Source organism: Moschus berezovskii, chromosome 14 (assembly GCF_049115385.1).
Source record: "Moschus berezovskii isolate FMDL1 chromosome 14, NW_MosBer_1.0, whole genome shotgun sequence".
NCBI classification, from domain to species: Eukaryota; Metazoa; Chordata; class Mammalia; order Artiodactyla; family Moschidae; genus Moschus; species Moschus berezovskii.
Window position 1 is genome coordinate 19,630,554 of NC_142473.1, and position 21,034 is coordinate 19,651,587.

The 21,034-nt window shown below is 41.2% G+C and overlaps 1 pseudogene; it reads right to left on the reverse strand.

The window, feature by feature from the left end:
• Positions 1-9,568: 9,568 nt before the first annotated feature.
• Positions 9,569-14,299, reverse strand: LOC148775543 (rho GTPase-activating protein 11A pseudogene; annotated as a pseudogene).
• Positions 14,300-21,034: the final 6,735 nt, after the last annotated feature.

A 21,034-nucleotide genomic window follows, 5' to 3' on the forward strand; every position in this document is an offset into this window, starting at 1 on the left:
TTAATAAGAACTCATGGGAGTTTTGTAAGAGTTACATGAAAGGCTATTTGTATAGGGCTGAATAAGTAATATTGTGGGTAGGGGTCTACAAAATTTTTTCACCCCTTCATGAGGTTATGGCCTATGTGACCACAAGCAGGAAAAACATGTCACTTTGAGAGGCAAATGCTGAGCGGGTGACTAGATTTTCTCACTAGCTAGTAACCACCTTCTGGAAACCTGCCTCCCAGCACATATAATACAAAATGTAGCCCCAGCAAAACTAGCACATTTTTATATGTTGTGAATGTTTCAATTGCTTAATAGCATTCAAGCTAATGGAATTTAAATAGGAAATTGCTGTTAATAACAAGAGTCAACTACCCTGGGTACAGTAGGTATATGAAGCGACAAATAGAGAGAAGCATGTAGTAATTAATTCCCCTTGAAGGAGTCTTCCTAAAAGAGTCTTGCAGGACTTCTCTGGTGGTCCAGTGATTAAGATTTTGCCTTCCAACGCAGGGGTATGTGGGATTAATTCCTGGTCAGGGAACTAAGATCCCACATGTCTCAGAGCCAAAAAACCAAAACATAAAATAGAGGCAATATTGTAACAAAGTCAATAAAGACTTTAAAAATGGCTCACATAAAAAAAATCTTAAAAAAATAAACAAAAGACTCTGGCATTCAGTCTTGATGACTTTAAAAAAAGATATTGCGGGCCAAGGGAGCAACATGTGCAAGGGTACCATCTTTAAGGAGCATGGCTTTTGCAGGCAAATAGTCCAATAAGAACATAACAAATGTCATGATGGGGTGGGGCAAGGGATAAAAAAGCAAAGAATTGAGGCTGGAGAGGTAGCCTGGGCCACATCAGTGAGGGCCCCTGAGTTTTGTTTAGAGTGTGAACGTTCCCTTATGGAGATGAGGAGAGATGAGGAGAGATGAGGAGAGTCCTACACGCCATGTCTTGTAGGACGTGGCATGGCTGTCAACTTGGATGGCAGAGTGTAAGGCGGTCTAGAGAGGAGAGGACCATGGGAACAAAATCTGTTGACGTCATTTCCAATTCCCTCTGTGTCACACAGTCCATTCCTCTCCAATCCCTGTGGATATCATGCAAACTTTCTTCTACTGTAGGCTTGAAAAACTACCCCAGTTTCAAATGTCATCATTTTATTCTCTTCCAACTATGCTGTTCTTGTTCTTTGAAGATATCCCTGAGACCACTGGAATTATCCTGAAGGATTTCCTTGGCCTTATTCAGTAGCATTTCAATGATTTTCCCAAAAGTCCTGAATAATGGTAGCGGTTTCCCCAAAGTCAGTGATGCCACCTGGAGTAAAGGGTGTCTTCTCCTTAGCAACACCCTGCCCCTGATTCCCTAAGCATCATGTGTCTATCACTAGGGAACACTGGTTGAGGATCAAAGTCCCCCAAAAGGCTCTTCTTGGGGTTCAAAGAGTATAATCATATTGAGATAATTCCCCCTGAAATGAGGTTTCATATGGTACAAATAAGCGCAGATTTGGAATTAAGGGCTTCCCAGGTGGCCCTAGTGATAAAGAACCTCCCTGCCAAGGCATGAGATGTAAGAGACGTGGGTTCGATCCCTGGGTCAGGAAGATCCCCTGGAGAAGGGCATGGCAACCCACTCCAGTATTCTTGCCTGGAGAATCCAATCCACAGGGTCGCAGTCAGACACAACTGAAGCGACTTAGCGCACATGCATGTCTTAGGAGGCCCTGCCGGTCTACACGTGCAGGCTACCACCTTCTCTTAGCCCCAGAGAGAGATAGGTGCTTCTCCACACCTGCTCCTGCTGCCCTTTGCTCAGCAAGCCACTGCTAAGAGCAAGGATGCACTGTCCTTGGCCTCCTAAACAGCTTTAGATCTTCTCCAGGGGTTCCTAACCTCTGGGATCTAATGCCTGATGATACGAAATGGAGCTGATGTAATGATAATAGGAATAAAGTGCACAATAAATGTAACACACTTGAGTCATCCCCAAACAACTCCCCAACCCGGGTCCATGGAAAATTGTCTTCCGGAAAACCAGACCCTAGTGCCAAAAAGGTTGGGGACCGCTGCTCTGGACCTTCTACTGAAAGTCAGTTCCCTTCATTTATCCCCCACCCTCTTTTCACCAAATCTCAGATATGTTTTCACTCATAATTAGAAAAATGCATGGCCATCTCCAGAGACACCTGAAGCCAACTAACAGTCCCTTCTCTGAGACCTTCTCTGAAGTTAGCAATATTTCCAATAACCACTTCTCACACATGACCAAACTTGCTGAGATTTAGGGCTTTCCAAGCCTCTTATCAGAAGGCAATGGCAACCCACTCCAGTACTCTTGCCTGGAAAATCCCATGGGTGGAGGAGCCTGGTAGGCTGTAGTCCATGGGGTCGCAAAGAGTCGGACACGACTGAGCGACTTCACTTTCACTTTTCACTTTCATGCATTGGAGAAGGAAATGGCAGCCCACTCCAGTGTTCTTGCCTGGAGAATCCCAGAGACGGCGGAGCCTGGTGGGCTACCATCTATGGGGTCGCACAGAGTCGGACACGACTGAAGTGACTTAGCAGCAAGCCTCTTATCTCCCCCAAACTTCAGTATTTCCTTTCTAGTGAATATCTCATTAAAGTTCTACTTCAGTGACACCTTGTCCTATTCTCAGAACCTTCTGAATTACATGGAGGAGTAGAATTGCCAGATTGACTTCTAGAGGGCCTTCTGTTCTCTCTGCCTCTGGGCAGGAGAGTAATGGAACAAAGTATTTTGCCAAGAACAACAGCACACAATACCTGGCAAGACACAAAATATGCATGGCTGGGAGAAAGGCTTGGAAACTCGCATAGCAACCTAAGCAATTATAGAGACGGGCACATGCTCTCCTCTGAGGAGCTGGGTCTGAGCCACAGGAGGAATAGAGCAAGTTTGTGCATTTCCAGGTAAGCTTAATTTACAAAAGAAAAGGAAGAGAGAAATCTCTTTTTTTGATTGTCTCAGAATGTCATATCAAAAAGGAAGAAAGAGTCTATAGATAAAGACCAACTTATGGCTAATGTAAAGATTAAAAGACTCATCTTGATATTTGCTAGAGGGTCTTAGGAATGTATCCAAGAAAAAGAAAATGTAATTGAATACAAATATAACAAAGTCAGCATCATTAAAAGCCAGTAGGTTGGTAAAGTTTTAAATACACAAGCAACTGAGCAAAGGTTCTGAAGCCAATGGGAGTGAAGGGTGGGGAGAGGCTGAACATAACCGAGCTTCTTAGCTGGAATTCAGACATTCTAGCTCTTTTCATATTATAAACCATCTCTTAATACAACACATGGAACTCATCTGCACTAAAGTATAAATGAACAACTACAGATTAAAATATATCTGTTTTTGAACAAGGATCAAAACTTGAAACTAAAAGTAGACACACTGAATAACAATGCAAAGGTATTTGGGGCAAAGTTGGTTCAACATACTGTGAATCAAAAAGCAAGAAAGGTTGTCTACAGCTGTCTCCTCCTGGGAGCGGGGAGAGGTGGGCTTGTTTGGAGTTTTCAACTGCAGACTATTTCACACCTTCCCATTGCCTCATCCTTCTATGAATCCTACTGCTCTCTTGTCAAACCCAGCTTAGATATCCTCCCCTGCTCCCAACATCACAGCTTTCTCTGTGGGCCCTCAGGACCTAGAATGCCTCTCTACTGCTGAACTCTGCACGTTCTTTCATAATTTGTTTGTTTACATGCCTGTCCCCTCCACTCAGGCAGGCGATCATCAACAAAGCATTGGACCCCACAGGACCGCCACAGAAAAGAAGTTCAGAGCATACGTGTGAATTTGAAATACATCGAAAACTGGTTGGAGTCCTCAGATCTCTCACAATGGGGCCTGTTCAGGCTAGGTTTCTCTGGCAGCTATTTCTAAAGCAGATTTTCTTTTTTAATTATTGTTGAAAACTCACGGAGTTATGTGCCTCTTAAATACAGGTCAGAAGGCTCCAGCTTTGCTGGTAAATGTCACAGCAATCTCACACATCCTAAAGCAGCCATATTTTATTCCAGTGCATTCCGTATCAACTCTTAATTGCTTGGTGAAAATGTTATTTTTTCTGAACTAGCAGTTAGGGGTTGCATTCAGACATGGGGAAAGTAGGTCTTATCACAAGCCATTGTTTTAGCCCCACCTCTCCTCCCAGAGAGCAATAGTCATTTATGAGAACCCCCACCCACTCCAGCCTCGCCTGCAGCTTAGCCCACCTGGACCTAACTGAGCTTCCATTCTGGGTCCTTCTTAGTGTCTCACCCACTCATCTGTGTGTTTGTCTTATGGCCCTTGGGTCCTTTCATATCATCATGCAAAATGATTGACACACAAAAGATATTCAATAAATATTTGCTAATTTTTTTGAGACTCAAACTGCTTTGTGAACACTAAATTTCAAATTAAAGTTATCTTTTCCACCAGAACTAGTGAAAGTGGAGAATTTTCCATTCAGTTCCAAGAGTCAAAGTATTTTTTCCTTTAAGCATAAGCGTGACAAAATTGCTGCTAACGTTTATTGAATGTTTACTCTGTGCCAGGTGATAGTATTTTAATTGAAATACAGCTGCTGTACAATGCAAGTTACAGGTGCACAATATAGTGACATAATTTTTAAAGATTATACTCCATTTGGAGAAGACTCTTGAGAGTCCTTTGGACTGCAAGGAAATCCAACCAGTCAATCCTGAAGGAAATCAGTCCTGAGTATTTACTGGAAGGACTGATGCTGAAGCTGAAGTTCCAACATTTTGGCCACCAGTTGGGAAGAACTGACTCATTGGAAAAGACCCTGATTCTGGGAAAGATTGAAGGCGGGAGGAAATGGGGGCAACAGAGGGTGAGATGGTTGGATGGCATCACCGACTCAATGGACATGAGTTTGAGTAAACTCTGGGAGTTGGTGATGGACAGGGAGGCCTGGTGTGCTGCAGTCCATGGGGTCGCAAAGAATCAGACATGACTGAGTGACTGAACTGAATACTCGATATTGGCTATATTCCCCATGTTGTACAATATATTTTTATAGCTAACTTTATATCTGTATTGCTTTTGAATTCATTGTCTTATTTTACATAATAACCTGAGACATAAAGGTTTTTATCACCATTCGTGATACAGAAAAGTCACTCAGTTGTGTCTGACTCTTTGCAACCCCACAGACTGTAGCCCGCCAGGCTCTTCTGTCCATGGGGATTCTCCATGCAAAAATACTGGACTGAGTTGCCATTTCCTCCTCCAGGGTATCTTCCTGACCCAAGGAATCTCTGTGATACAGAAAAGTGTATCAATTTATTCAACATTATGCAGCTCAGAAATGGAAGAAGCAGAATATAAACCAAACTCAGATTCCAAAGGCCATGCATTTTCTACTACATCACTCTTTAATGACACAAACTGGAGGGTCCTCCCCTGGTCGTCCAGTGGTTAAGAATCCACCTTGCAATGCAAGGGACGCAGGTTCAATCCCTGTTTGGGGAACTAAGATCCCACATGCCATGTAGCAACTAAGCCTGAACACCACAGCTTGAGAGTCCGTGTGTCCCAATGAAAGATCCTGCATGACTCAAAGAAGATGGCATGTGCCGCAGCCTAAATAAAATAAATTAATAAATGTTCTTAAAAATAGACATAGACTTAATGTCCCCCAAATCCTTTCTTTCCACTTTTTCACTCTCAATGGTGCCCTGATTCTTCTTATTTCAAACTGCCCCTTCCAACGTAGACTTTTGATCAGAAAATGTAAGGACAATTTTTTTTTTCTAATTCCAAATAATTCTCTTATCATTGCCAACACCAGCAGCCTTGGGCTTCAGAAACTGTGCTAAGCCCAATAGGTTAACATCAGTCTAGTGTTTTGAACATATTATATAATGTGACATTTACCCCTTCATGTTATTTAACAAGTTATTTCTTTTTCCTCCCTGGGGAGAAGTTCAATGCCTTTTTCAAAGACTCTGATCAAACAGGTGAGGATCAAGGGGAAACACTGTGCCTCCTCTCTGGGTACTGTGGGAATCCCTAACAATGGGATATTTGGAGAGGTTTTCTGAGACTAAGTTAAAGCCTGACTGGGTTGCCTTTGTCTTCCTGCTGCTGTGTGGATGGGCCTGGTTTTGTCTTTGTTCTGCAAGAAGGGAAAGCAAGCACAAGAAGCCTCGCCTGGGAGATAACACCAAGGAGAGCGGGAAATCTTTGATGGCGAGTCTCCCTCCCCACTGTAGTCAGCCCTGGAGCCCGTGTGCTTCCCTGTATCCCTTGTTGCCATCATTCTCACCACGTTCTTTGCCTGGACTATGGCAGCAGCTCCCCATTTGTCTCCCATTTCCACTCTTGCCATCCTCTACCCCCAGTTTCCTACACAGCAGTCAGAGCAATATTTTCAGAACACAAATCTGTATGTGTAACTCTTCTAGTTAAACCCCATAAAAGCTTCTCATTGCTTTTTAAAAAATTAACATTTTATTGGAGTAAGGTTGATTGGCAATTGCCGGGGTCCAGCCTCGGCAGAGTCCAGGGGTACCCTCAGGATGAGCGGCGTCGGTAAGAAAAGAAAGGGAAAAAAAAACCGAGTTGAGTCTTGGTAGAGTGCAGAATCAAGACTGCTTTATTTTTTTTACATCAGTGCTTATATACCCTAAAACCGGCAATACTAAAAAGGGAGGAGGGATTGTCTTGATTCAACTGTGCCAGGAATGCCGTCATAGACCATCTTCTAGAACAGTCAGCACCTTCACGCATAACTCTCAAACAATGGGCTTTTAAGACATCAAGGCCACAAGGCATGAGAAAATGGCTTTATCTGTGTAGCAGTTAGTCGATTGTAAAAACTATTAGCAAGCCTTATTTTGGGAGTCTCAGTTCTGCGGAAACTTTGTGACTCCCTATAAAGCATGGTATCTGTTTTTGGGCTTTACCCCCATATCTCTGCAGAAACAATTTTCTACACTAACACTATATGCTTATTCATTTTGTTATAAACCTTTATCTCTATGTATTCCTTTTAGTGTACTTCTAGGTACACCATGGACAGGGGGCAGGGAGACATATCAGCAAGCACTGGTATGTGACCTTGAAGGCCAAGAGTCTCTATGAGCTCCCTCCGGATCTCGCTTTAAGGGGCCCTTCTAAACTCATGAAAGACTTTGTATCTATATTGCTTGTGAAATGCTTAGGCCTATTTTTAGCGGACTTAGGTTTATGCCGGGGGCGCTTTGTGCAGTCCTGAGCATTCCAAATTCTAAATTGACAATTATAACCCCAACAGGGCCAGAAGAATCAGGATGTTCTATGTAAAAATATTTTCTTCATTCCTGGCCTGTTTATAGGGCCCATACACCCTCAGGGACTGTATTGCTGCCATGCAAAGGCTTCAAGGGGGATATTTGAGCAGGAGTCAGTGTTCTTGCCTGGAGAATCCCAGGGACGGCGGAGCCCGGTGGACTGCCGTCTATGGGGTCACACAGAGTCGGACACGACTGAAGTGACTTAGCAGCAGCAGCAGAATTCTTAGACAGCACAGAGGACTACTAAGCATCAGAAGAAGAAGAGACAGAGGCCTGGGTGTAGATGATGGGGCGGCCCCGAGAAATCCCTGGAGGTCTGGACGGGCTTGCGTGCCAGCTCCTCAAGCCAAGACCTTGTCATGGGCAGGGTCTCTCTTGCCGGCTCCCAACATCTCCCCCTTTTATGTATTTCTTAAGACAGCAAGATGAAGTTCAGTCGCAACACTCTGGATGCTGTGTAGTAGAATTCTGACAACACAAGGAAGAACAAGTATGATGAGTAAGGCAATGGCTACCATAGCAATACAGCTTATTAGGGTGGAGGCAAAGTTTTTGTCTGTAATGAAGTTTGAAAGGGTATTATTATTAAAAAGATCAGTTGTTGCGCTGGCAGCATTGAAATTTAATCTGGAATGCTCTATAGTTTTAATTTGTCCATGTAACTTTTCTAAGTCTAAGCTTATGCTGGAGCTATTCCAAATTCCTGCGATATGATTTTTAATTTGTTCCCAATTATAATTTGTATCATTGACTTGTAAGGGAGTGACACAAATATATCGATAATCAGCGTGACAAGATAGGGCTAATTTTACTTTTAATGTTTGTAATTTAGTTTTTATGTGCATTACAGCATTTTTTAAAGCATCTACTTCCAATTTTAGTTTTTTATCTATGATTTTTTTGAGTAGCTAAAGTCAGTGACACATTTTTCGAAATGTTATTAACAGATTGAGCTGTATGCACTTGTTGGGTTAGAGCTACTGCTGTCATAGTAATGGAGGTGATCACAGTTATTAAGGCAGAGCTTCCCAAGATAAGTAAACCCACAAAACGCCTAGCTCTCATAAGATCTTGTAACGGTTGAAGCACAGCGAGACCATAATTGTCGTACCAATGAGCAGTAACATTAACAGGAACCATAAGATATGGAGGACGTTGTAAAACCACAAACGAGCAAACATTAAATCGGGGGCTGAGGCAGGAGGACAACATACAGCTTCCCTGGTGGCTCAGAGGTTAACGCGTCTGCCTCCAATGCGGGAGACCCGGGTTCGATCCCTGGGTCGGGAAGATCCCCTGGAGAAGGAAACGGTAACCCACTCCAGTATTCTTGCCTGGAGAATCCCATGGACGGAGAAGCCTGGTAGGCTACAGTCCACGGGGTGGCAAAGAGTCGGACACTATTGAGCGACGGAATGGAACGGTTGGACCCCCAGTATAATTAACAAATATTTGTAAATTATTAGATTTATCAGTAAAAAGGAAAACATAGGGAGAGGGCAGGCAAGCTAATGCGGAGAAGGTACTAGCACCTTTTGGTCTAACTAATGTGATTTTGGAGGCTGCGGCGAGCACTTTCCATATTTTGGGCTGCCAATACGTCTGGGTGTTTAGAGTAAAAGATAACATGGGAGGGACAAACTGATTGTGATGCCATCTGTTGGCAGCCAGGGGACAGTTTTTTTTTTTTTAGTTTTATTTTTAATAAATATCTTTTATTATTAATGATTAGTCTCTCATAAAATCCACTGATTCAGGTGACTTGTACAGTTAATGTCTTGTCTTCTCACTGAATTAGGCTTCCAATTCAACATTTCACCTACTCCCAAGGAAATCAAAGGACATTAATGCATTTTAAAAAATAGTTAAAAAGAACTGCTTGCAACAACATCTCAGAATTTAAGAATATTTTCTATATCCACTTACTCTTAGAAATACCATCAAGAGAAATGCATACCTGTATTAAAAACCTGTTTTGATGTCAGATAAACATGATGTTTCTATCTATAGATTTTAGTCTTTATACAATAAATAATTATTTCTAATTCTGAGAAAGGGTCAATTTCTAGGTAGTGATTATAGAAATAGGAAATAGCCTTTAAATAAGATGTACTGCTATCAAGGAGGACTTGGTAAAGCAAACCTCTGATGACTTTAAATTCCTCCCACATATTCACATTGCTTGGTTGTTCTGAGTGGTGTGCAGTGTGGTTCTGTTCTGCCCTCACCTTTGAATGTGGCATTCTAACACCTGACCTGCAAAACTATCTTTAGTGATTGATTCTGCATGCATATTCCTTCTTCTAAAACTTAAATACACTCTACTGTTGATAGTATTCTGTCCTTAAAACTTTGTTATTTCTAATAATTTAAATATCAATTTAGATAGATTAGCTTGACAATTTGCATCAAATTCTAAAAGGTATTTTGAATTTCATTAGAGTCTCAGGCAAGTCATTTCCCAGAAAGTTATCTTTAATGTCTATGCTAAATAAATAACATTTACACACATGACAAAACTATCACAGGTTCTTGTAAGAATCCAAGGTAAATGTACAGAGGCGCATCAATTACTTCAAAGTCTAAAACCAAGCATCTGCATACAAGCAATCACTTTGATTAAAATCTTCCAAGTTTAATTACTCCTTCTTAAAAAATTTTAAATGCTATATTGGACAAAACAGATACAAATGTATTTGTGCAAATTAACTTTAAAAATATAGTATGGCTTAAAAGTCATCTGTTATTTCTGCAGCCTCATACTATATGAGCACACTTGAGTCATCTTCATTCTGCATCAGCCATTATTCTTAGTTCAAGGGAACACTGTCACATCTAAAGGCAATATAAACCTAATTACATCCAAAAGGAACAAAGGATTAAAATGCTATTGAAGCAAATTAGTTTCTAGGGATTTTTAAAGACACTGAACATTAGTGGAATCTGAGAAGTAAGATCTGCAGGGCTTCTCTCTCCATGTGTCGAGATTCCTTGGAGAAACCTCATCTGACTTAAGAGTAACAAGAAATCAGCACAACTCATTCCATTCTATCACATGTTAAAAAATAAAATTCATCCAATTTTAAAAAATTAACTTCTTATAAACCCAGTCAACAATTTCTTTGAAAAAGTAAAGTGTAACCTCTGCTTTAAGAGATCACAATAAAATTAAAGATAGCTTAAATATTGCCATAATTAAGAAAAACAAGAATTCAAGTTGCTTGCACAATGAAATTAAATTCATCACATAACAATCATCCTGAGCTACAAACACATCATATTACCTTCCAAGTCATATCACCAATTGATAATTTTATATACATTAATGACAAGTACAACATTTACCTATTACAAGTCTACAGGTTTACTTGTTGGTAGTAGTTGAACTTTTCCAATAGGATTTTTTGGAGAACCTTTATACCAGATCCTCTCTTTTTCTGATGGTTTTCTAAGGACCCTGCTGCTTATGCCAGGGGGAAAGACCTTATCATTACTTACAACAGATTTTACAATATCATGGTTTGTTAGATCATCCAAGGGAAACTTAATTTGGCTGTTAGATATCACTTCTTGTTTGCAAACTCTGGTGGACCCAAGAGATGCATTCACAGAGTTTGGGTGCCTCTTCATTTGTAAGAACGATGTAGAAGTTACCTCCATGCTTGATTTAGAAATTGTATCAATATTTGACTGCTTGCAAAATGTAGACTTCTGTTCTTTAGGACCAGATCTGGTACATGGAAGGGAGGAATCTTTTGTCATACTTTCAACACAAGAGGGAAGAGCACTCTCACAGCTCACTGATTTAACCAGAGGAGAAGCAGTATCCCCAAGACCCGCTAATTTACGCCTTGGAGGTTGTCCACCATACTCCAACAAAGAATTGATTCTTCTCACTGACTGACGGACAGGTGTACGCTGAAACTTAAGAGGTGACTTAACTTTTGTCCTATTTGGTTCATTTAAAGAAAGCTTGTTAAACCACTGTATGTGGTCTGAAACCCTTCCATGCTCTGTTGTTTGTAAACATTCAGAAACCGTTTCATTGCGTGTTTCCACCAGTGACTGCTGTTTAATGATTCCCACAGGAGTAGGTTTTGACAGGTTTGCGCTACTGCACGTGCTCTGTTCTGAGGAAGAGGTGCTAGCCACAACCTCCCTAGAAGCTGTGTGTTTCAGTAAGTTCTCTTCAATCAAATTTTCATTCTCCTTTAATTTAGTATTGAGGGTATCCCTTGGGGACTCTTGTTTCCTTACATGTTCATCAATGGGCAACTCCTGCTTGCTTAAGTAATCTTTTGGTATATTCAAATGAGTATTGTTTTCTAGTTGTATCTTCATCTGAGTTGAGTAACATTTTATAGTGGCTTCTCTATCCGAAATTTGAGGCTGATTTAGTGAGAAGTCTCTTTCTGAAAAGCTATCTTCATCATTACTGGTACGGTGTCCACTCGATTCTATCACAGTCAAGTTAGTTTTTAAGAGATTTTTCTCTGGGCTACCTTTGGTAGAAGATGTTTCATTGAATTTTACTTTCTCCACAGTAGCTAATGGTGACTGCTTGTGATTTATCAATGCATGAAGATTACTTCCAGATTCAGAAAATGCTTTCTGAATCTTCACCACAGTCTCTGCAGTCAAGTTACTCTCATCACCGCTAATAGAGCTGCCAGTTGTGTTGTTACTGTGCTTGCTGTGTACATCAGGAGGGGTGAGCTCGTATGAGCTAACAGGGGACTTTTCAGCCATCATATCAGGCTCCAAAGAAGAGTTCTCCACCTCAAGAGTTCCATCTACCGGAGAAGCTTCATTTCCATCTACTTCTTGAAAATCTGAATTACTAGGTCCTATCCAAGACATCCGGTAATTTGTTCCACTTAGTTGCTCTGGAGTTAATAAGTTTTCCTCCGACTTACTGATCTTTTTTGAACCTTTCTTTGTTAATCTTTCATCAGTATCTGGGCTAAAAAGCAGACCTGTTTTTACAGATTCAATCCTATTTTTTAAACTTTGTTGATTTGCAAGTCGTCGACCAACATTTTCAGATCTATTGACACCAGAACACTCATTTCCATCTTTGCTATTTTTCCCTAGATTAAATTTCAAACGAAGAGATCTCTGAACCTTTTCTTTACGGCTGATTTTAGGAGAGAAGCAGCCTGCTTTTCCTGATTCCACCCTGCAAACTTTTTTGCTTGCAAGCCTTTTACTTCGCCTTAGCACATTTGTACTGATCAAATGGTTTCCACTGATGGCAACAGGAGAGAATGAACTCTGAGATGACCCTTCTGGGCTTGTATCACAGTGAACTGATATTGGTGTAGAACGCTGCTGAAGAGATTAGTTGGCAACAACTCAAAGTTAAAATTGTGCTTGATGGACTTCCTTTTCTTACTTGAGAAACCATGAGAATCTACCGGCAGTTTACGCTTAGCATTTGGTGTAAGAATTGTTGGTGAAACAGATAGCTGGGCAATTCTTTCCTGTTGAGGTGTAACAGAAGGTGTCCTGTTAGATTTAAATTTATTTAATGCTCCACTAACAAAATCTCCTACACTCTGTCTTCGTTTTCTCTTATAGTCACCAGGAGTTTCGGAATCGCCTTCTTCAAAGCCTTCTAGCGATGGAGTAGCACAGAGACCATCAATACCCAACATAGCTGGGATCTTTTCTAGGATAAAATCTGGAACATGCCCAATATCTGATGCATAATCAATAAAAGTTTGTACTATTGCAGCCTGTAATCGTAGCTTTTTTTCTGTGTTAGCAGACATCTTTTCATGTCCTTCACTTGTCTGAAGAAGATTTGGTGCAAATATTACAGCAAGATTGCTGCTATCCATCTTATTCTCACTGGACCGAAGAGAAACTTTCCTAAGAAAGTTAAAGAAATATCTTAATATATCAATTGTGTGGTCAGCCATAAGACAGGAGAGCAACAATGTAGCTTTATTCTTCTCCTCTGTTTTTAATTGTTGAGCTTTGAAAAGTGCTTCATGCAAATCAGCTGGGAGAATGGGCTCTGGCAATTCCCTAAAAAACTGCTTAAGAACTCCCGCGGTATCACAAGGAGGTGCAGAAGACAGGCATCTTTCACCATGATCGAGTTTATTCTTTAGTGCTTTTAGACGAATAACAGATCCTGATTTCCTAAAAAGCCCTTCTGTATGAACATGCTCTTCTAAGGACGTGCAAGCATCAACAAGAAAACTTGGAATATGTCCATAATCTGGTACAACGGACTGGGGCAATGCATTTAATGGTACTCCAAATATTTTACCCACTATTTCCGTGGTTGCTGTTTCCTGTCGCCTGCGATCGCACTGCGCACGGCCACCCTTGACCTTAATTCCATAGGCAGCCCGAAGCTGCTGTACAACCGCCAAACGCACCAGCCTCTGATCCCACATCCCGGACATGTCGCTCACTCTCCGAGGTGCGATCTGAGTGCTGACCCTCTTTCGCCTCCAAGACTTCCAGTTTCCAAACACTCTCAGTTTTGAGCTCAGCTCCTCTGCCTTCCGGCCACGTCTGACACTCTTCCGGCCCCGGGCCCCAGCCACTTCCACGGCTTTTTCCTCGATCCTCTATACACTTTCACCGACCCTTCTCCTAGCCCTGTGCCACCCCTCACCTTTCCTTCCCTTTTACTGGCCTTCTTTCTTGTCACTTAATCCTTTCAGCTACTTACACAGATTTCCCTTCTTTCTCTCAGTCCCTTGCAGCACGCCTGTCACCAGCTTCTCACCACTTCCAGCCACTCTCTTCCAAACCTCCCTTTGTCCTCGTCTCTCTCCGAACAGTAAAGACCACCCTTCTTCTCCCGCTCCTGACCCCAGCAGGCTCAGCGGAGCGTCTGTCCCTGCGGCCCCACGCCCCCCACCCTAGCCCAGCCACCGGACCCGCCGGCTGCTCAGGGGCCTCTCCCAGTCCCGGTCCCCGCCCGGGCTGGTGGCCGCCGTCTCCGCGTTTCACAGGCTGCTCCTTCCCGCCCCCATCAGCCGGCCGGCGGTCCGGGCCAGCACATCCCGGTGCTCTTACTGAAGTCCAGCGACCCGCTTCATTCCTCCGCCCCCACCGCCGGTGCAGGCTCCGGAGGCGCCGCAGCCGGCCCAGGGGACAGTTTTATTTGACCAAATAACATATTTTGTAGTATAGTCATTAGTTTCTTCAGGGTTATACCCTGGGTTTGGGTTGCTCTAATCTTGTATAGAATAATTACTGTCTCCGGGTATTTTATAGCTGATTTTAGAATCATAAGTACAATGATTTCTATATAGGATAGCCTAATTTTTCATCACTGGTTTTCCATATATCATCTGAAGGGGCAGTCTCATTACATTTTTTATTTTATTTATTTTATTTATTTTTTATTGGAGGCAAATTATTTTACAATATTATATTGGTTGGTTTTGCCATACATTGACATGAATTCGCCCCGGGTTTACATAAGCTCCCCCTCCTGAACCCCCCTCCCACCTCCCTCCTCCCTTTATCCTCCCTCTGGGTCATCCCCGCATGCCAGCCCCGAGCATCCTATAACATGCATCGACCCTGAACTAGTGATTCGTTTCACATATGACAACATACGTGTTTCAATGCCATTCTCCCAAATCATCCCACCCTCACCCTCTCCCACAGAGTCCCAAAGACTGTTCTATACATCTGTGTCTCTTTTGCTGTCTCGTATACAGGGTTATCATTTGCATCTTTCTAAATTCCATATATATGCGTTAGTATATTGTATTGGTGTTTTTCTTTCTGGCTTACTTCACTCTGTATAATAGGCTCCAGTTTCATCCACCTCATTAGAACTGATTCAAATGTATTCTTTTTAATGGCTGAATAATACTCCATTGTGTATATGTACCAAAGCTTTCTTATTTTCAGGGCCAACCAGTTAGAGTCTTGTAGTAGAGAAATTTACCAAGGTAACCCAGAACTAGATACAGTTAATTGGCCACAAACCTGACAACTGGATTAATTTTAAAAACTAACATTTGATTTATATGCAGAGGTCTAAGAAGTAAAGAAAACATTATAAATGATCACATGTATCAGGTCCAGCGTCTTGGGCAAGCTGTCCACCTCTGATGTCATCATCTTCTCATCCTGGTGTAGTGTAGTTTCTCCTGATTAAAAGTCCTTCCATCCAGGTTGGAGACAGTCCTTTAAATTATGTCTTTTTTTAGTCCTGGTTGCAGGTCATGAGGCATCTGATCTTCATCCAAAGATAGATTACTAAGGTAAGCTTCAGAAAGAAACTTAGGGTGTTCTTTAAGAATTTAGTTAAATTTTATATTAATATCACATAACAGCAAAGAACTATCTAAGAAATGAGTCTTACTACCTCCATTGGTAGACCTCCATTAACAAACTGGGATTTAACATTTATTGAAACATCTTTTTTTCCCTAAAATTACTCTCATTTTTATAAAATATAACCAAATTAAGGCTAGCTTGTTTGCAAAATAGGTCTGTTCTCACTAATTTTGGTCTGATGATTTATATAACCATAATTGATTACAGACTTCAAAGTGAATTCTTCCCTTTGTAAGGTCTCAAAAATTTTTTGATATTTTTATACCTGTTAGTGAGATACCCTTTTTAGCTCATTTGATAAACTTACAGGAAACCTAAGAGTTTCAAATTTCTGGAGGAGTCAGATAAAGAGAAAATATAATTGTTTTGTTTATAATGTATAATTTTACCAAATTATTTTCATAATTAGTTTGAGAGGAAGGTTTTCCTTACTCCCAGAAAACATAAGATTCAAACCTGTAATTTTTCAGATAGAAACCATAAAAGTTATAAGCATATTCGTTGGTTCATTTAGTCTTTTGTTAACTTTTGTGAAGTCATCAGGTTTTTTTGTTAGAATACCAGGACATATCAAAATGTTAAGAACTCTATATAATTTTTAGGATATCTGTATTAGTAATTTTACCATACATTATTATATGAGCGGATTTATTATTCATTTGATAAACACAGTTTAATATCTCTCTTTGGGATGCTTCAGGGGCCCTCTGAAGCACCCCAAAGTTAGCTAGAAGCCAAAAGTGTCTCATCAGAATGATTTAGGAAGTTTTGTCAACAAATATCAGAAAGGTTTAGAGCATTCAGTCAGATGGGACTATAGGTCACTGTGAAACAATAGCTATTTACTTAGCCAATACAGGATTTCAGAGGCAAATATAGAACAGACCATTTAAGAGGCAAATAAACTTAAATCTATTGTCAAATGCAGTTTAACATTTTAAGAAAACTTTTATTTATACACAAAACTCTTTCCTTGGGGTCCACTTTCCACAAAACCTTTTTTATCACTTTCTGTACCCACTTGTTCTCCCATCCTGGAACAGCCAACTGTAAGTCAGACTTATTACCTTTTTCCTTCATAAAATGTAACTTTATTTTTTATACCTTCTTTACTGAACACACACATCTTACTTCTCTTAAGCAACCAAGAATTGACCTTTATATTAGCATTTTATAGATTGGTGAACATAAATACCAGTGATAATTTAAAAAAATTTTAGGGAACATCTCAGGATGGCATCAAACATTATTTATTAATAGTACAAAATCTTTAGTTTCTTTGAAAGTTAGTATTCAGTAATGAATGTTTCAGAATCTTATTTTATTTAGAAATGACCTAGCTATTTAATAAATTTTTGTTACTTAGTTTAGCACAACCCTAGAAATTCAGGTTATTAAAATCTAGAGAAACTGTTTTAGACAGATATTTTTAATCTTAATAGAGTTTATCTAAAAGCTCATATTTTATTTACATTTTTTTTTGAAGTTTTTTTTACTAGAGGTACCTTCTTTGCTGACAAACTTGTGACAGATACAACAATATAACAATATTTAACTTATAATAAACCTAGGTACAATGAAAATATGCTTAATGTTAATGACTCTTAGACATGTCTATATTAGATTAGCAAACAAACATTAATACTAAATATTTAATATTGAATATTTCCCAGTTCACGTGAATCTGAAACTCAGTTAGGTTAATTTTTCTTGTACTTAGAATTGTCTGACTTGTAAGAGCTTATTATTATTATTATTTTTTAGGCCAATTAAATTAGAACTCACAACTTTAGCAATATTATAAATAAAAAAACAAAAGACACACATTGAGACACACATAAATCCAGACAGACAGACTTTAAAGTCTCTTGTTCCTTACCAGTTGGGGCACTCTGGCCAGTTGTCTGTATCAGGAGGAGACCAGGGACAAAAGGATCCCAATTGCAGCTGCTGGGTCTGGTCCATTGGCAGGCAAGCTGACCCCTGAGTACCCCGAGTGGTCAGGATGTCAGTCTCAGCGAAGAAGAGTGCCCACCAGAGATAAAACCTTTTCTTCTTCGAGGTGTATGGCAGCAACCTTGTTTTAATCTTCCTCATTTGAGGAGGTAGTTGGTCATTATCCCCACTCTCTTGTTTAGGACAGTCATTAATGTTTATAGCTGCCAACATTTCCCTCAATTGTCGATAATTAACCTCGTCTGTACCCCTGTCTTCTTTAACTATAATCTTTTTGGATTTATGAGTAGGATCTGAAGCATCTCTGATCGTATTCCACAAGGAAAAGGTATCAGCAGATAATTATTTTGGCCCATTCATGGTATAATAATATTTCAATTGTCTTCCTACCTTTTCCCATGTTTTTAAATTAACAGTGTCTTCTTTTGGAAACCAAGGGCATTGTTCTTGTACAAAATTTTAAAAAGCCTGTTCAGTTCAGTTCAGTTCAGTCGCTCAGTCGTGTCTGACTCTTTGCGACCCCATGAATCACAGCACGCCAGGCCTCCCTGTCCATCACCAGCTCCCGGAGTTCACTCAAACTCATGTCCATTGAGTTGGTGATGCCATCCAGCCATCTCATTCTCTGTCGTCCCCATCTCCTCCCGCCCCCAATTCCTCCCAGCATCAGAGTCTTTTCCAGTGAGTCAACTCGTCGCATGAGGTGGCCAAAGTATTGCAGTTTCAGTTTTAGCATCAGTCCTTCCAATGAACACCCAGGATTGATCTCCTCTAGAATGGACTGGTTGGAACTCCTTGCAGTACAAGGGACTCTCAAGAGTCTTCTCCAGCACCACAGTTCAAAAGCATCAAGTCTTCGGCGATCAGCTTTCTTCACAGTCCAACTCTCACATCCATACATGACCACTGGAAAAACCATAGCCTTGACTAGACGGACCTTGGTTGGCAAAGTAATATCTCTGCTTTTTAATATGCTATCTAGGTTGGTCATAACTTTCCCTCCAAGGAGTAAGTGTCTTTTAATTTCATGGCTGCAATCAGCATCTGCAGTGATTTTGGAGCCCAAAAAAATAAAGTCTGACACTGTTTCCACTGTTTTTCCATCTATTTCCCATGAAGTGATGGGACCAGATGCCATGATCTTTGTTTTCTGAATGTTGAGCTTCAAGCCAACTTTTTCACTCTCCTCTTTCACTTTCATCAAGAGGCTCTTTAGTTCCTCTTCACTTTCTGCCATAAGGGTGGTGTCATCTGCATATCTGAGGTTATTGATATTTCTCCCAGCAATCTTGATTCCAGCTTGTGCTTCTTCCAGCCCAGCGTTCCTCATGATGTACTCTGCATGTAAGTTAAATAAGCAGGGTGACAATATACACCCTTGACGTACTCCTTTTCCTATTTGGAACCAGTCTGTTGTTCCATGTCCAGTTCTAACTGTTGCTTCCTGACCTGCTTGCCTTTTTTACTTTAATACCTCTTTTATTTAGTAATTGCAATATCACCCCAACAAAAAGCTGTCTTTTTTTTAGACTTTCCGATAATCATAATAACAGAAAAGAGGAAAAAAAAAGGAAGAAAACTGTACTTAAGCCTTCTCACCTATCTCACCCTACTTATCTTATGCAGGGGGGCCTACAGTGCCCTGGGTGGGGTCCTAGCCGCTCCGAAAACTGAACAGTTAAGGGGATTACCTTCAGGTGTCCCTGTTCGGGCACCACTTGCCGGGATCCAGCCTCGGCAGAGTCCAGGGGTACCCTCAGGATAAGCGGCGTCGGCGAGAAAAGAAAGGAAAAAAAAAAAGCTAGTCGAGTCTTGGTAGAGTGCAGGATCAAGACTGCTTTATTTTTATTTATTTATTTTTTAATTTTTTTTTGAGCTGTGTTAATTTCTGCTGTACAGCAAAGTGAATTAGCCATACGTATACCTATGCTGTTTAGTTGCTGAGTGTCCAACCCTTTGCAGCCCCATGGACTGTAGCCCACAAGGCTCCTCTGTCCATGGGATTCTCCAGGCAAGAATACTGGAGTGGGTTGCCATTTCCTTCTCCAGGAGCTCTTCCTGACTCAAGGATTGAACCTGCGTATTCTGCAATGCAGGCAGATTCTTTTACCTCTGAGCCATCAGGGAAGCCCAGGTATATATATACCCCCCCTTTTTTTGGATTTCCTTCCTATTTAGCTCACCACAGAGCACCGAGTAGAGTTTCCTGTGCTCTGCAGTAGGTCCCTATCAGTTTTATATATGTTCCCATTGCTTTTTGAAAGCAAAAGCCTTCAACCAGAACCTTTAGGCACTTTGTGGTCCAGCCCCTGCCCACCTCCCCATCCTCATCTTGCCCACCTCTTTCCTATTTCTGCCTTGCAGCCACATTAACATAATTTAAGCTTCCATGAAGATGCCAGACTATTCCCTCTGTCAAGAATTCTGTCCCCAGCACTAATCTTCTTCTGGATAACAATCATTGATTCTTGGATCTCAGCTTAAATATTATTACCTCCTAAGAAACCTTCCCAGATCTGCAAACTAGACTAGGAAGCCCCCTAATACTCCTCACGGAAACTTATATATCTCCTCTGTGGTCACATTTTAATTAATCATTTCTGTGGTTGTTTATTTGATGGCTCAGGACCATGCTTGTCCTCTTCCAGTTGACTTGAGCTTTCCAGGTGGCACTAGTGGTAAAGAACCTGTTTGCCAATGCAGGAGATGTAAGAAATGCGGGTTCCATCCCTGGGTCAGGAAGATCCCCAGGAGGAGGGTATGGCAACCCACTCCAGTACTCATGCCTGGAGAATCCCATAGATAGGGGAGACTGGCAGGCTAGGGTCCATAGGGTCGGAGTCTAACATGACTGAAACGACTCAGCACGCACTCACACACAGTTGGGTTGGTTTCTAGAGGATTCAACAGCCTCAGCACCCAAATCTCAAACCTCTTAGGCTTCATGGTTTCCAGAAAGTTCTGAATGGCCAGGATCTTGCTGATGCCCATAACTTCTGAATTCAGACCAATGGGGGATAAAGAGGTGGGCAATGAACCAGAGTTCTTCCCGAGAAAGCAGAGTCTCTGCCCAATTTCCCCAGAAAACTCTATGTTGCAAAGAAATGAGGGAAGGCGCATCAGTAAGCCTCAGGCCTGAGTTTTGTGCCAGCGGAGCACAGTGTTCTGCGGGGTTTTGTCCGGGGACCAGGCATTCCTAAAAATCTCCATCTCCCACTCTCTTCACTGCTGCCAGTGGCAGAGCTGTTCTGTATGACAAGCCATCAGTTCTGGGACAGCCAGAGCCAAGTAAGGATCTTCATAAGATTTTTTTGAAGTAGAAGGCTAAAAAAAGAGAAATTAGGAGCTAGGAATATAGCTAATCTGACCTTTTGGGGCCCAGCTAGACAATTGCAGATCAGATGTGAAATAGAGTGCTTGTCGTTATTTAAAGGAGAAAGTG